Here is a 17372-nt window from a genome sequence, read left to right as displayed (position 1 = left end):
TGAAGCTGAGATCACAGTTTTAACAGTACACAAATGCAATGATTCTCAAATTGTGTTCCAGGGACCATCCCCCAAAATGCCTCATGGACTGGCATGGCGTGGGTGAATGGTGACAGTGTAGGTCACGTTCACTGCCTCGCCTCTGCATCAGAGCATCTACCTCTTATCTTCTGTTATATTTGCTTCCTGTTTCAATGTCAATTGAAAAAGAAAGGGAAAAGGAAAAGGAAAACAATTTCGTAGAAACGAGCAACTTTGAATGAAGTACAACATACATGCAAATAACACTAATTTATTTGCCCCACTGATACCTTGCTTTTCTTTCTGAAAGCTCTGACATAAATATATATTTTCCTATTTCTCTCAGATCTGTACATAAAAATATGGTGCCCAAGGAAAAAGACATTAGGAAAGTGATCCTATAGAAAACAACAAACCTATTACTCTTTCCTATTTTCACATTTCAACTTTTCCTCCAAGCCCAAGAACAAAATCATGGAAAACATTTATGCTTTTAAATGCTTCCAGCATAGATTTTATACCAAAAATCCTTAATAAGTTCTTGGCACTATATAAAATTTTTGGAATCATTTCATGATGGCCCAGTGTAATTTAATTATATGCAACAAATTTGTCCAGCAACGATTACAAGGAAAAAATTGTAATGGTATCTATTGGAGAGTCAAGTCATTTCTATACACTCTGCTTCAAGTTCTTTTTTCAGAGCCAGCTTGGCAATGCATCATACAAACAATGCAGACCAAGCTTACCACAGTCAATGCCTTATATATTCATCCCAAATTGCCTTTCCACTTGCCCATCTGAACCATCATCCTGTTTCTATTTACTTGGAGTTTTCCGAAGTTGGCTTTGTCCCCCAGCTTTTCGAATTGGCTTCTGCCCTTCCTGCTTGGGTAGTGACTTATTCAGATTGCTATCTGCATGACACAACCCCGCCACTCTTCAATTTTCAGTCTTCCCAGATATTTTGATCTTTATAACACTTTCTAGTCCAACAAAAATGACATCAATAATCTCTGTTCTCTGAGATCCTCTGAAGCAGAATCTCTTTGATGGTGTGTCTCAGGTAAGGACATGGGTGATGGAAGGGCCACACTCCATAAGCGACAATCGCTAATCCAAAGGACAGTGCTCCAAGTTCAGCCTCTAGTGCAGGTACTCACATACCATGGGGTCAGTTAAATGACTTTACCGCCAAATACTATTTCTAATGGAAGCAAAACTCACTAGGCACCCATTGACCTGCAGTGTTTTTTTTCCTACTGCAAGATACATGTACACCCTCAATTTGAATCATAGAAACCATTAAAGAGGTCTTAAGTGCTATTACAGGGAAAATATATAGCAATTAGTTTCTCTATTTGAACAACCAAAAAAATATGGGATTTTTCCAGAATTCTTTGACTTCCCTTAGAACAGAGTTGAGAGATCTGTCAATTAATTTTGGATCAAATCTGGAAATCATTGGCTGTCAGAAAGCAGTGGAAGTAATAAAATATATATTTTCATTCTCTTTTCCAGTGAAACAAAATAATAGAACGAGATTAGAATAAGCTTGATTTAGGGGGAAATAAAAGATGAAATGTTTAGTAATAAACTCAATAAATCCCTTGAGATTTCCAGTGCCTTTCAAATCACCAGGTTTCTCTCAACTTACACTTTTTCGTTAGGTTAGAAGTGTACGTGCTTGCATTTGCTGCCTCTGCAACACAACAACCCTAACCTGTCAGCCCCATCTGCACCCCAACTTTTCAAAACAGGGTTATGCGGAAAAGCACATGGAAAAGAATTTAAATCCAGCTGCTGATTTTAATCAAATATTGACTCTTTCCACATGGAATTATATTGAAATATTTGTATGTTGAAATCACTTGAAACAAGAATTCATTAAACCATCTATCTACTCAATAGGAGAATGAGGAACTGTCTGTATAGTAATCGTGATTGGTTCAACATGATAAATATTTCATTTAGAAACCACTTAATCTGCTCCTCCTAAATCACAGTACAAAAGTTTATAAGGCTGGAACTTCTGATTCCCATTAGGATGAAGAACATGAAAAACCTTTAACCTTTAGGTTATAGCATGAAATAACCAGATACAATAAAATCATAATTTTCTATGAGAATATTGAAAGCAAAGAGTTCAAGTAAAGCTGGCTTGACTTCACAGAAAAACCGACTCATTATTGTTGAGTAAAGAACCACAGAATCTTCAATACCCAAGGATAATCAGGAGTCGAGTGTGGGTCTCTGGGGTCAAGAAGAGAGTAACCAAGATTAAGAATACTAAGGCTTGACTGGAAGAATCAGACTCTGGATGAGACCAAGATACAGAAATATATCACTTAACCTAAAACTTACTCAACCACCACGTTCCCTTAAATAAAGCAGGTATGACTTAACATCGTGCAAAGTAGATTTCAAAACAGAGTATTAATTAGTAAAAGAGATTTCATAATAGAAAGATTAATTCATCAAGAAGATATAATTCTACATGTGAATGCCAATAAATGAGTTCAAAATTAATGAAACAAAATTAGGTACATTTAAGAGATAAATCATCTATCTTGGTGTATTCAATACTTATCTAAGCAATTTATAGAACAAATGAAAACATTCATACTAATGTAGGACATTGAAGAAGGCTATCAACTAAGTATAATTAGCATGTATAGAATACACCCAGCAGCTTCTGAGTACACATATTTTAAGTGCATGTGAACCATTCGCCAAAAACATTATTTAAAGTCTAAATAAACTTCAAACTATGGAAATATTTCAGAAATAAATTAAAAATTATTGATACAAATATATTTAGAAAATCTCCCTACATTTGTAAATTAAGCAAAATAACTTCAAAATAATCAAGGAATTAAAGACATAAAACAAGAAATATTTTGAAGTGAATGATAATAAAAACATGAGACATAAAACTGAGATGCGTTAAAACAGTGCAAACAACCATATTTATACCTTTAAAAACAAAATAAAAAGATCTAAAACTAATCATGTAAAGTTCCACCTTAAGTATTTAAAGAGAAATGTAAGGTGCAATGAAATTCGGTATATGAAGAAATAATAAAAATTGCAAAAATGAGAAAACAGTAAACAAACAACAGTGATAAAATCAGCAAATATAAAAGGTGATCCTTTAAAAAGATTGATAAAATTGATAAACCTCTATGTAAACTGGTCCAGGAAAAGAACACAAATTACAAATACGAGGAATGACAGAGGAAATCACAAGCACTCTTTCAGAAAAGCTCAACAAAGAACTATTATGAGTAACTTAATGCTAACGACAAGACAACTCAGCTCACACTTTTCGTGTAAAAACACAACTTGGACGAGGATTCGAAAAGAAATTGAAAATCAGAATAGTTCTCTATATATTTAAAAAAATATAATCTGTAATGACAAATTTTCATATAAACAAAATCCATGGCCCAGATGCCTCCAATGCTTGATTGTAATTAACACATTTGGACCAAAAAATACATTCTTTCAGAAAACAAAGATGGTTAAGAAATTTTCTTAGCTCATTTTTTAATATCAACATAAATATTTTTGAAAAATATTTAGGTAATTAAAAATTACAAAGACATTACAAAGAAAGAAAATTACAGCCTATAACTCCTGAACTTAGATGCTAAATATGTTTATATTTCTAAATAAATCAAGACCAAGTGAGTCATATCACAGCAAAGTGTCTACATAATTCACCACTAACAGAATAAAAGACAATCACATGATCACCTGATTATACACACAAAAGCCTTTAACGAAATCTATATGCATTTGTAATAAGAACTCTTACCTTAGGAAAGAACTAATTACATCTTCAATCTAATAAAAATTACTGATGAGAAAACTTACAGCTAGTATCATAGCAAATGGTATTCAATGCAATAATTTAAGAGTAAGAAATAAAAGGCACAAGGGTAGAATCAACGTTGCCATTCTTCATACAAAACTTAATTTTGTAGGCAAAGAAAATGTAAAATGAAATCTATTATAAATAATTGATTTAACAAGGTATGAGACACAGAATCAAAACTATAATTATTTGTTTTTCTATTTACTAACAGAAAAAACAGGAGATTAAATGTGAAACCATACTTTTTATACTAATGCAAAATTGTAATCTTAGAAATACATTTGCCAATAACGTGCAAGACCTTTTCCCTGGGAAGTTCAAATACTGAAAAGTGTAATCTTAAATAATTTAAATCAGGAGTTGGCAAAGTATAGCTTGCAGGCTGATCAGGCCCAATGATTGTTAATATATGACCCATAAGCTAAGCCATTGTTTTACATTTTTAAGATACATACACACATACATAATCTCCGTCATATATATGACACAGACACACACGATCATGCTCTATCTGACACGGGGCACATGTTCTGAGAAATGCAGCATTAGATGATTTCATCATTGACTGATCACAACGCACTTACACAAACCTGGATGGGAAAGCCTGCCACACACCTCGGCTGTACGATACACCTGCTCCTAGGCCACAAACCTGTAGAGCACGTTTCTGTGCAAAACGACATGAGAGGAAACCAAGCACAAGGGAAAATGATGCAATCAAGAGGCATCGTAGTAAACACAGGGACAAGACTACATTACTAGGCTTCAATCAAATCCACCCAAATCATTAAGATCCTATCATTCATAATAATCTAAATAATAGATTTGGCTGTTGTTATGGTCTGAATGTTTGTGTCCACACCTCCTCCCCAAATTCACATTGAAATCCTAATGCCCAGTGTCATGGTGTTAAGAGGTAGGGACTTTGGGTGCTGCTCTGGTCATGGGGATGGAGCCCTAGGAAACACGATGAGCGTTTTTATAAGGGACACTCTACAGAGCTCCCTGGTCCCTTCCACCATGTGGAGATATAACAAGAGGTCTGTCACCAGGAAGAGGGTCCTCACCCAGCCACGCTGACCTCCTAATCTAGGATTTCCAGCTTCAGAACTGTGAGAAACTAGCTAACCATCTGTGTTATTTTGTTATAGCAACACAAAGACAGCTGTCTTACAGTTGCAGGTGACAGTCGCAGGGTACAAATCTCCAGTTTGCAGGGTAAATTCCAGAGATGTACTACACAGCATAGTGCCTGTAGCAAACCATACTGTACTGTATACTTTAAAAATCCTTAACCTTTTTTAAGTGTACCTCAAAATTTTTTTAAAAAAAAATAAAGGGAGCAAGAGGAATCTCTGGAAGGTGATTAATAGGTCCATGGCCTTGATGGTGATGATGGTGTTTCATGGTGTGTACTTATTCCCAAACTCATCAAGTTGTGTATATTAAATGTACATAATATTTTCCATGTCAATCGTACTTTATCAAAGTGGTTAAAAAATACGGATTGTATCTATATTAGATAAAATGAGAACAAGAGCAGTTAAATCTCATCTGTTGTTAACTCTTGTATCAGAAAGTTTAAAAAAAAAACTTCAACAATGGAAAGAAGCTCACCAAATATGCAGTTACTCTTAGGGATTCAACTACTGGTGCTCGGTTGAAAGGATAAGAGTAAGTAGCAGTGGCTACAGCAGCGAGTGAGAGAAAAGACCTTTATATACAGTGAGGTTGGGCCTTCTCTAAATTTCATTTACAGACTGGATAAAACTCATGCAGGAGATAGAAACCTGGCCCTTCACATTTGGCCCCGGTCTGCAAACGCCGAACAAAGGCCAGTTTATAAACGTGGGTCCATCAGGGAAGCAGGGACCAGGTAGTACATTTGGGTATGTTACACACACTGAGACAAGTCTTTTGGAAATGAGATGGGAACTCAATAAATAACAAGAAGAAGAAGAAGTTTACCTACAAGTTCCCTGCCTGAGTTTGGAATAATTGAGAGAGAAATGAGTCACCTAGTTGAAATGAAGACTAAAGATACTGTTGAACAGTGGTTTAACTCCATAAAACTGTAGCATGGAAAAATAGAGTTTATTTACTTTCTCCAGGCAATTGCCAACTCAAGAGAGGGGAAAGTGAAGTCACCCAAGCCCAGTTTCTTTTACAAAACTCAGTAGTTCTTTCGGTCACAGCCTTGGGGAGAAATGAGTTAGGTTATAGGAAAGAGTATTATTTCAAGAGTTTTCCATGGAAACTGGGAATGAATTCCTTTCTAAAGCATATGTCTGTCCCCAGCCTAGCAACTTCCTAAATTAATTTTATCTAAATGTGATTTTTTTTCTGCCATATACTGACATTAGCCCCTTACTGTATTTTTTGTCATTATTGAAACCTAATATAAGTAAGTTTTTTATGTTTCTCATACAGTTCTTATAGCTTTACATTCTGGGCTGTTAGCTTCTCTAGGAGTTATGTACTGTGTGTTTGCAATTTTTACTGTCTCGTGACATAGACTAAATATTTCATAGATTTTTTTATTAAATAACTGAGCACAAAATAAAGAATAGAATGTATTATTTTCTACGATCACTAAATTCTATTGTCACATAAACATTTTTGACCAAATATACTGATTAAGTCACCTACAAGGGTTTATAAAGTCTGGTTTGGACTTGGAACACGTGTATAATTTTGCACTAATTTAAACCCACTGTTTCCTTGTATAAACCAAGTCAGCATGACATTTAAAGGATTCTGGATCTTTAGGATTTATGCAGCCAGTGTGTGTTTCATGATCTTTCCCTCCTCTGCCCTTCTTATAATTAAAATTTAATGAAGAGTTCTTGGTCTTTTAGTGTTTTCCAAAATGACTTTGGCCACTAATTGGCCAAATTGAACAGCCACCACCTACTTCATCTAGCACAGAATGAATTAAGCAGACTTCACTTAATAAAAACCTATAATATTTGAGGCAAACTAATCTTTGATCAGCAGAACAGGAATAATATATTCTACATATTCAAGTAAATAGTAATGAGTTTGGCAAACATTTCAGTGAGGAGGAAGTGACATATCCAATTTAAATGCAACAGGAAAAGGCAAAGTTAATAATAACGTCTTAAACTAAGGAAAGGAGTTTTGTTTTGTTTTGTAATGGGCAGTGGAGGAAATACTATTTCACAGAAAGTCTCAAGATTTACACAAAATGAAGCTCATCTGGCACGGTTTCTCTGGATATATGCCAAGCACATATTAAGGCATGCTTTTCTCTCTTGGCTCTCTAAGCTTTCATTAGGCAAGGGTTTCGTATGTCTAAACTGTTTCTGAATAATTTCTTCTTATGGTGCCCTTATCACAGAGTATTAGAGAATACCCTCGTAGAAAATCCCTAAATAGATGCTCTCCCAAAATAGAAGTGCAGGGGGTCATATGTTAATAGCGTAATTTAAGTTGGGGAAAAAACCCTATAGGGTAAAAACAGCTTAGGATCAAATACTGAGAATGAAAATATAGTTTTCAGAATATTAGACAATTTATAATACTCTCGCGCAAGTTTTGTCACTATTTCAACTAATTGGAATTCAGAGCAGACAAAATGTAATCAGTTAGGAGCCTTGGAGGACATTCAAACTCAGACTCACAGATGCTAACGACATGTAAAATCTTAGGTCACTTCTCACTGTTGCTGCTTTTTCCATTTCTTCAGCTACAATATATCCAGTCTTCTCCATAACTAGAAAAAGGACTTTGCCAGAGCTTGATGCAGTTGGTGAGAAAGAATACCTGCCCCTCCTGCTCCCTCCAGCCTTATTTCACCTGAGGAAAACACACATGTGCACTCACACACACATACACACCAAGGGTCAGATTTCGGGAAACAGACTGGGAAAGATGCAGTGAGAGAAAGAATAATGGAGCACGGGAAAAGCCCTACACTGTAGAAATGCTGGTGAATGTCACAGCTGTGGGACACAGCACGCTAAAAGAAGGCTATGTAATCACAAGAATGTCAAGCATTCCATTTCACCCCAAAACCTCACCACCCCCACCTAGAGTACAGTAATAGTGGATTAGAGACGTAGGACCTATGACACAATTCCGAGGAGGAGTACTTATCAAAATGCCAAGTCAATGGAAAGGCCTTGGGCACAAATGTCTATAGAAACGTAAAACAGAGACCAACCACAAACTAAAATGTGAAGAGAAAAAAATAAGCTTAAAAAAAAAAAAAGAACAAAGCATCTTAGAGTTGTTGAAAAATATTTTAAAATATGGGTTATTGGAATAACAAGAGAATAGATTAGAAAAAATATTTGAAGCAATAATAGCAAAGAACTTTCAAATATCAAACCACAGATTGAGGAAGCTCGGAGGAAAATAATCAGGACAAATACCAAGGAAATCACACCACGCATATAAATTTTAAGGTGAAGAAACCCAAAGACAAAGAAAAATTAGGGAAGAATTTAGATCGAATAATACCTTTCTTATAAAGGAACCAAAATAGTAATTACAAGAGACTGCTCACAAACCATGCAAAGAAGTTGAGAGTAAAGAAAAATATTTAAAATTTTGAATGGAAAAAAAAAAAAACCACTAACCAAGATTTCTGCAGCGAGGAGAGTATTACTCAAACATAAAGACTATCAAAAAAATGAAAGAATTTATTGCCAGCAGTATTTTCCTGTAAGAAATATTAAATAAGGAGTTCAGAGAGAAGTAAAGGGATAATATTCAGAACTTGGATCTACACAAAGGGAAAGAGAAGGAGAAATGAAACTAAGCATATACTGTTCATATTCTTCAGAGATCTAAAAGCAAAAACAGTAACAATATATTAGGTGATTATAAACAGAAATAACTGAAACCAATTGCTGGACTGTCTCAAAGGGACAAGAGGTCGATTGGGAAACTTTACTGTGTAAGTTATCTGTACTACATGTGATGCAATATAGTATTATTTGAAGCTGAACCTAGATTAGTTAAAAATCTATTTCATAAACTCTAGGGAAACCACATAAAATTATTTAGAATTTATAACTGACACACTGAGACAGGAGAGGAGACACAATAGAATTCTATAAAATAGTCAATTAAAACCAAAGAGGGAATACAATAGAGGTTTGAGGAGAGAGAGAAAAAAACTAAACCCCACAAACAGGAAACTATGACAAACATGAAAGATATCAATCCAACTATATCAATAATCACTAGAAATGTGAATACTCTAAATATACCATTAAAATATAGAAATTGTAAGAGGGAATTAAAGATAAAATGATATATTATTCACAAAAAAAAAAACAACTCGAAATCTAAAGACCCAGATACATTAAAAGGAATGGGATAGAGAAAGATATATCATGCTAACTCTAATCAAAATAAATCTAGACTAGCCATATTAATTTCAGACAGAGCAAACTTCTGAACAAGGAAGAGTACTGGGAGCAAAGGAGGGCAGTGAATAGAGAGAGATGGTCAATTCTCCAAGACGACAAACAATCCTTAACACGTAAACACCTAAGAAAAGAACATCAAAATGCAGGAGGTAAAAAATGATAGAACTGAAAGGGAAAAAAGACAAATCCAATATTAGGGTCAGAGACATCAATATGCTTCTGTCCATAATTGATCAATAAGACAGCAAATCAGTAAAAATATATATAACCTGAACAGCACTATCAATCAACTTGATCAATTTGACGTTTCTAGAATATTTTATCCAACAACAGAACGCATTCTTCTCAAGCTCACATAGAACATTTGCCAAAATAGACCACATTCTGGACCTTAAAACACACCTTAACATGTGTAAAATTACAGAAAGGATACAGACTATGTTCCAAGGTAACAAGGAACTAAACAGGAAGTCACAGACAGACAGCTGTAAAATCTGAAAGTATTTGGAAAATAAACAATCCACTTCAAATGACACATTTGTCAAAAAAAATGTTTTGAGTGAAATTTAAGAGCATCTTTAAAGTTAAACAAACATGGCATTAATAAAAATGCTTGGAATGTATTGATATGAGTGTTTAGAGGGTAATTGTAACACTAAATACACATATGAGAAAAGATCTAAAACAGATCATCTAGGCTTCTAGCTTAGGAAACTATAGAAAAAAGAATTGCTCCTAAAGCAAGAAGAATAATAAAAGAGTAAAACCCAATGAAATTTAAAAAAGGAAAATGAAAAAAATCAATGAAAACCCAATGAAATTTAAAAAAGGAAAATGAAAAAAATCAATGAAGTTTATCAATTATATTGATGTTTTCTTTGAAAACATCAATATAATTGATAAACTTCATGCAGACTAAATGAGGGAGAGGGTGAAGGAGGAGAGGAAACACTGGTCTCATGAGCAGTAAATAATAAAGGAATACTCCATGCTCACAAATTCGATAATTGGGTGAAATGATGTAGTTTTTAAAAAGACATAAATTACCCAAACTCACACAGGATAAATATATTCAGGATATCCTCACAACTCAAAACTAGAGTGTTCCTATGAAACCCTTCATAAGCCAAAATGGCATAAAGCTAAAGGTATGTTCTGCTTTCTGAACGTTCATGTCATGCAGCTTCCTGTTTGCAAAAGATCTACACAAGTACCTGTTTTTGTTAAAGGAAAGAAATATGAAGAGGATTTTCACTTTTCCAAAAATACTTTTACTGTAATAATGTAAGTCTTTTGTAAAATGACATGGCATAACGTGAACTTTTGCAAAACAGGGATATCTGTAATATAAACAGCCCTACACGTATTGAAGAAGCTGAATCCATAAATAATGTTCCAAAACCAAACAACACGCCAAGCCCAGATGGGTTGCCAGTTGGATTCTGCCAAATATTTAAGGTGGCTATATTACCAATTCTACATGATCTATTCCAGAAAATAGAAGCAGTTGAACACTTCCTAACTCTATCTGAGTATACATTACTCTAATAGCAAAATCAGATAAAAATTGCTAGTAAACAAAATAACAACCATGAATACAGATGGGAAAACCCTAATAAAATATTAGCAAATCAAATCCAACGATGCCTAAAAAGAAGTAGGTACTACAACCGAGTAGGGCTTATTCTAGCTATGCATGGTAGGTTCAAATTTGAACATCGACCAAGGTAATCCACTACATCAACAAATTAAAGAATAAAAATCGTATAATCTTATAAATTGTGACAGAAAAAGCATTTGACAAAATCCATACCCCTTCATGATTAAAAAAAAAAGTCTCAGCAATCTAGGAATAGTGGGGAACCTTAAATTGATAAAGAAAAGCAACAAAACACTTAGGGCCCACATCATACTAAAAGGTGAGGAACTGGATGTTTTCATCCTAAAATAGGGAACGAAGCAAGAATAAAACTGTTTTTGTTTTCAAGTAATATCATGTCCTACATAGAAAACATGAAACTATGTAGAAACCTGAAAGAGAATCTACACAAAAACTCCTGGAATTAAGCATCGTACATTCCAGGATATGACATTAAAATACAAGTCAATATATACGAGCCAAAAACAATTGTTATCTTAAAATTTTAAAAATCCATCACTTTGCATAGTACTTAAATATAAGTCTTTTACTTAAATATAAGTCTAACAACACATGTATACAGTTACATGTGAAAATACAAAGGAATCAAAGAAGATCAAATAAGTAGGAAATTATTCTTTGTACATGCAAGGCCCTGGAAAACTCATTAGGATATCAGTTCTTCCCAATTTGATCTGCAGGATCAATAAAATCCCAATCAAAATTTTAGCAAGTTATTTTGTACATATAGACAAATTTAAAGTTTATATGGAAAGATCCAATATAGCTAATGGAAAAGAGAACAAACTTGGCCAACACAGAATATAAAATTTCATGACTTTCTATAAAGCTACAGTAATCAAGAAAATATAGTGTTGGCAAAGAATAAACAGACTACCCAAATAGAATAGAAAGCCTAGAAAAAATGTACACGAATATAGTTAACTGATTTTGATAAAGATGCAAAGGAAATTCCATGGTGAAATGGTAGTTTTAAAATAAATAGTCCTGGTAAACATCCATATCAAAAAAAAATTAAACATGACCTATAACTTACATCTTCACAAAAATTAACTTTAAAAATTAACTTTTATATGTAAAATGCAAAAACTGTAAAACATCTAGAAAGGAATATAAGAAAGCCTATATGACACTGGAATGAATTTTTAGACATAACACCAAAAACATTATAGGTTAAGAAAAACATTGCTATATTGAACTTCATTTAAATTAAAAAAAAAAAAAAAGCCTTCTGCTCTGCCAAAGCCACTTTTGAAAGAATGGGGATAAAAATCCGCAAACTGCAAGAAATAAATTTTCAACATAAATTCCTGACATAGGACTTGTACCAAATTATACAAGGAATATGTAAACCTTAACAATAAGAAAACTATTTAAAAATGGGCAAAAGATTGAAACAAACACTAAAGACGACGTACTGATGGCAAACAAGCATGGGAAAGGCACAAAATCAACTGTCAGTAGAGACATGCAACTTGAAATAAATGAAGTGTTGGTCCACATTCAAAAGGCTATCATCTCCCCATATACAACGATACCATAAATCTCTGATGACTATGCCAACCAACATCTCTTCTCATTTGTTGCTGGTAGAAATTTAAAGTGGTATAGCTACTTTGCAGGACATTTTAGTAGTTTCCTACAAAACCAATCATAGCCTTACCCTCTGGCAATAATATTCTTAGATATTTACCAACGGGTTTGAAAACATATGTTCACACAAGTATATGCATGCGAATGTTTATTTCAGCTCTATCAGAGGCAACCAAGATGCACTTCAATAGGTAAATGGATAAAAATTTTGTCGTTTATAAAACAGTGGAATTCGATTCAGGGATTAAAAAAAAATGAGCTGTAAAGCAATGAAAAATAAAACTGAATCTTAAATGCGTACTGCTAAGTCTGAAGCCAGTCTGAAAAGGCTACATACTGTGTAATTCAATTTATATGATATTTTGAAAAAGACAAAACTATGGAGAAAGTAGACAGATCAGTGGATTCCAGCATTTCCTGGAGAAGAGAGTTGAATACATGAAACAGGAGATTTTGGTGTGATGAAACTATTTTGTGTAATACTGTAATGGTGGATACGTGACACTATGCATTTTTCATAACCCACTGAACTTTATAGCAGGGAATGAATATTATGGTATGCAAACAGGAAAGAGAATGGAGGGTGGGACACCAGGGAAATCCCAGGATGATACACTGTGACAACAAATCATTTAACTGTATGTGTGAACAACCTTAGCGAAGGGGGTATGCAAATCTGTTGATGACCTCATTGACTCTGGAATGAGGGAAGTCTCCAAGATCAAAGGCAAAGGAACTGTACGTACCCCGCATCTCCAGTCGTTAGGGTGACTTCCCACAGGGGTACAGGTTACAAATATTGACCCTGCCGTGCACACACAGAAAAGATTAAGGACACACAGAGCAGGTGTGTCGAAAGTACACCGGAGCCAACTGAAAGAGCTCTCCATGGCCAAAGTTAAAGAAATTGGAGCAAAAAGTAAAGAATTATTGGAGTATAACTTTAAGATAAATACCTATAAATCCATAAAATAAATAAGACTGAACAAAGTAATTAATGGAGAAGACATACCAAAGCAAACATACTATGCAGAAGAATTCCAAATCATGTATGTAGATACTCCCCCCACGAGGAGGTGGAGTGTGAATCCCCCCGTAAGTGTGAGCTGTGCACAGTGACTTTCTTCCAGAGGACACAATATGCAAAGCGGGAGAAGAGCGTCGTTTTAGCGGAGGAATTTAAATTTACTGACGCTTGCTTTATTGTCCGTCATAATCTAGTCTCTATTTGCAAGCATGTCCTGTGCTCCTGAGCAGAATGCCTGTTCTCCTGTGCTTACAGGCAAGAGCCAATTAATTTGGTTAATAATGCTATTAAAAGCTTTGATGGTTTTATCAGAATTTTTTCATCTAATTTCTCCGCAAGCACTGAATGACAAAAATTTGTATTTCTAGTTATAGGTAAGGATTCTATTTCCTCTTAGTTTTTTGTTTGTTTCTCCCATAGTTTTAAAGCTATGCTACTAAGTCCATTTCTATTGAGGTTTTATATATCTTCTTGATACACTGGCCCTTGAATATAATGGAATGCCCATTTAAATAACTGGAAATATTTTTAAAATGCATTGTCTAAAATTTGTATAGTCACTGGAGCTTTCTTAATACCTATGACCATTTGGTCAAATTTGGCCTACCTCCTATTTTGTAGATAAACATTTACTGAAGCACAGCTACACCTATACAAGTAGGTGTTGTCAATGGTTCCCTTTTTGATATTATGGCAGATTTGAGTCGTTGTGACACAGATCTAATGATCTGCAAAACCAAAAATATTTTATTTGCCCTTTTCAGAAAAAAATGTTTTCCGACCTCTAATTTAAGTTCATTATTAAAACTAAAAATTCTGTCAAAGAATGCCATGTAAATGAGAGGACCAGCAACAGATTGGAGAAATATTTGCATAATACATCTGATAAAAGCCTGTTCTCCAAAATATACAAAGGATTCTTAAAACTCATCAATAAGAAAAACAACCCAATTTAAAAAAGGGTCATAAACCTTTATAGGAAGCTAACCAAAGATATATAGATGGCAAATGAGCATATGAAACAATGCTCCATATATGTCATTAGGAAAATGCTAATTGAAACTACGTCCCTGGTAGAATGGTCAGCATCCAGAACACTGCCAACACCAAACTCCAGTAAGGATGTGGACATAGGAAACTCATACATTGCTAATGGGAATTCAAAATGGTACAGTGACTTTGGAAGGCAATTTGATGGTTTCTTACAAAACGTACTGTTATGATTCAGCAACCGTGCTCCTTAGTATTTATCCAAAGGAACTGTCCATCACAAAAACGTACACGCGGATGCTTATAGTCAATTTATTCATAGTTGTCAAAACTGGCACGTGACTAAGATGTCCTTCAGTAAGCGAATAAACTGCGGTGCATTGACATAATGAAATATTATACAGTGCTAAGAAGAAATGAGCCATTAAGCCATGAAAAGATGTGGATGAAACTTATGTGCACATTACTGAGTGAAACAAGCCAAACTGAAAAGGCTACATACTGTCACCTTTCAACTACAGGACATTCTAGAAAAGGCAAAACTACAGAGACAGTAAAAGGGTCAGAGCTTGGGGAGGAGGGATGAATAGACCGGCACAGAGGATTTTTAGGGCGGTAAAACTACTCTGTATGATACTGTAATAGTGGAATACATGTCATATGCATTTATTTGAGCTCATAGAATTAATTTAAGATGCAACATACAAGCTAGGAAAAATTTATATCAAATGTGATATTTAAAAATTTGCCATCCTAAACATGAAATGATTTGACACAAACCAAGTTATAAAAGTCCCGTTTAAAAATGAATTAAGTTCAAGGATACTTCAAAAAACAAGTGGTTAATGGGTCTTTTTATATTCTCACTATTATGCCAAGAAATGAAGATTAAACAAATGATATAGCGTGAACTCTGTTTACAAAGGCTGATACTGATTTGGAAGCATGTTTCAAAGATGATATGAAAATAAATTTTCTGAACAGAAAAAATGGTCATATGTATCAAGGAATTTGGACAAGACCATAGCAAAGAAACCCCATTATAAATATCCTCTATTAACTTAGACTTTTTAAGAATTTCTTGTCATGATGCTTTCTAATTACAAATAATATATAAAAAGTAATGGGTGAAAATAACCTAAATGAAAGAGAAGCAATCCAATAATTTATTGTATATTCATGTAATGACTTACGTTATAAGAAGACAGTTTTCAAATATTAATGACATCAGAAAGTAATTCCTTTTCTATAAGTAGAACAATGATGAATAGAAAATAGCATTAAGGAACTAACTACATAAAAAGTGTGTGTGTGTTTCTAGAAAAAGAAACTGGAAAAATTTATGAAACTATTCACATGATTAGGTGTGATTTAATTTCTTTACATGCACACATATTTTCTGTAATAAGTGAATTCTATATTCATAATTGCAGTGCCCTTATAAAGATATCTCAAGTATTTAAATACAGCAGCAAGTCTAAAAGAAAATCAGCATCAGTGGCCAGGGAGTATGCAAATTTCATTGTGAAAACAGAGCACTAAGGCTAAATCAGGTAAAAAGTCAGTAAAAAGGAAAATCAAGAAAATGAAAGTTGAGGAACGGCCATCAATCAGAAATCAAGGAAGCAAGGAGCAGAGCACATAAAATACACCAAATGCAAGCAAATGTCTTCATGAGACAGTCCTATTTCAAACAAAAAGCTTGTTTTTATTTTTGCCAAATAAGCTGGAAGTGCAAACAGGTAGGTCAAATTAAGGAATTAGATATTCAGCCAATGTGTTTGAAGTACGTATTTATGAAAAATTAGTAAGAACTTGTCAAATACCTTATAATTTTGAAAACATTACAGGGTGTTGATGAGTTGAATAAAGTCAATTCACATATAGTATGCTTATTGACTTCTATATTAAAATAATACACTAAAAACAGAATTTAAAGAATAAAATTATGCATACTTATAATACCCTATCTTGAAATATTTTAGTGAAATTTATAGTATTTTGATGTTTTTGCTAGTTTTAAATTAATTTTAATTGTCCCACAACTGGAAGTTTGTATTGTCTCTTTTCAAGTTTACTATTACGATATTTACTTACAATGTAAATGATATTTCATTGCCTCAATAACCATCATATAGAATGACTGGAGAATGTTCTTTCAAATGGATTATTCTCCAACATTTGTTATTATATGTTCCATATGGTTTTTGTATTATAAATGAAACATGTTTATATCTGCAAATATATGTGTATATCTTTCATCCTTCCATATTAAGGACTATGCAGCCATATACACATACTCTTTTTCTACTAGATTTCTCTCAAGTTATCAGGTAAAATAGTATTTTAAGAGATTGGACACACATGGCATTTTTTTTTTTTGAAAGACTAGCGTATTTGAATAGCAATTTCACTGATAGGATATCTGAAAAGGATGATGTTCAAATACATATTTCTTTTATTTAAGCTATTTTCTGTATAAATCATTTACTTAACCGTCAAATATTGAGCTCTGCCAGTAAGACAGGCGGAGGACACACAATCTTGAACATAGTGTCTGTTCTCATGGAACTTTTTGTCTAATAATCGTGATAATCATAATGCTATCGTCTAACCACAGTGAGCTATTAAACAGGCCAGGTGATGATTTTACCTCTCTTTACCTGCATTAACCCATTTTCTTCATAATAATTCTCGGAAATATAAATACCACTGAATTCTCACTTTTTGATGAAGGCTGGGTCACAGGTAGGTTAAAAAAACTTGCCCAAGTTTATATTGCATGTAAATAATAAAACT

This window comes from Pteropus medius, unplaced genomic scaffold (assembly GCF_902729225.1).
Source record: "Pteropus medius unplaced genomic scaffold, Ma_sr-lr_union100, whole genome shotgun sequence".
Classification (NCBI taxonomy): domain Eukaryota; kingdom Metazoa; phylum Chordata; class Mammalia; order Chiroptera; family Pteropodidae; genus Pteropus; species Pteropus medius.
This window is presented reverse-complemented; position numbering follows the sequence as displayed.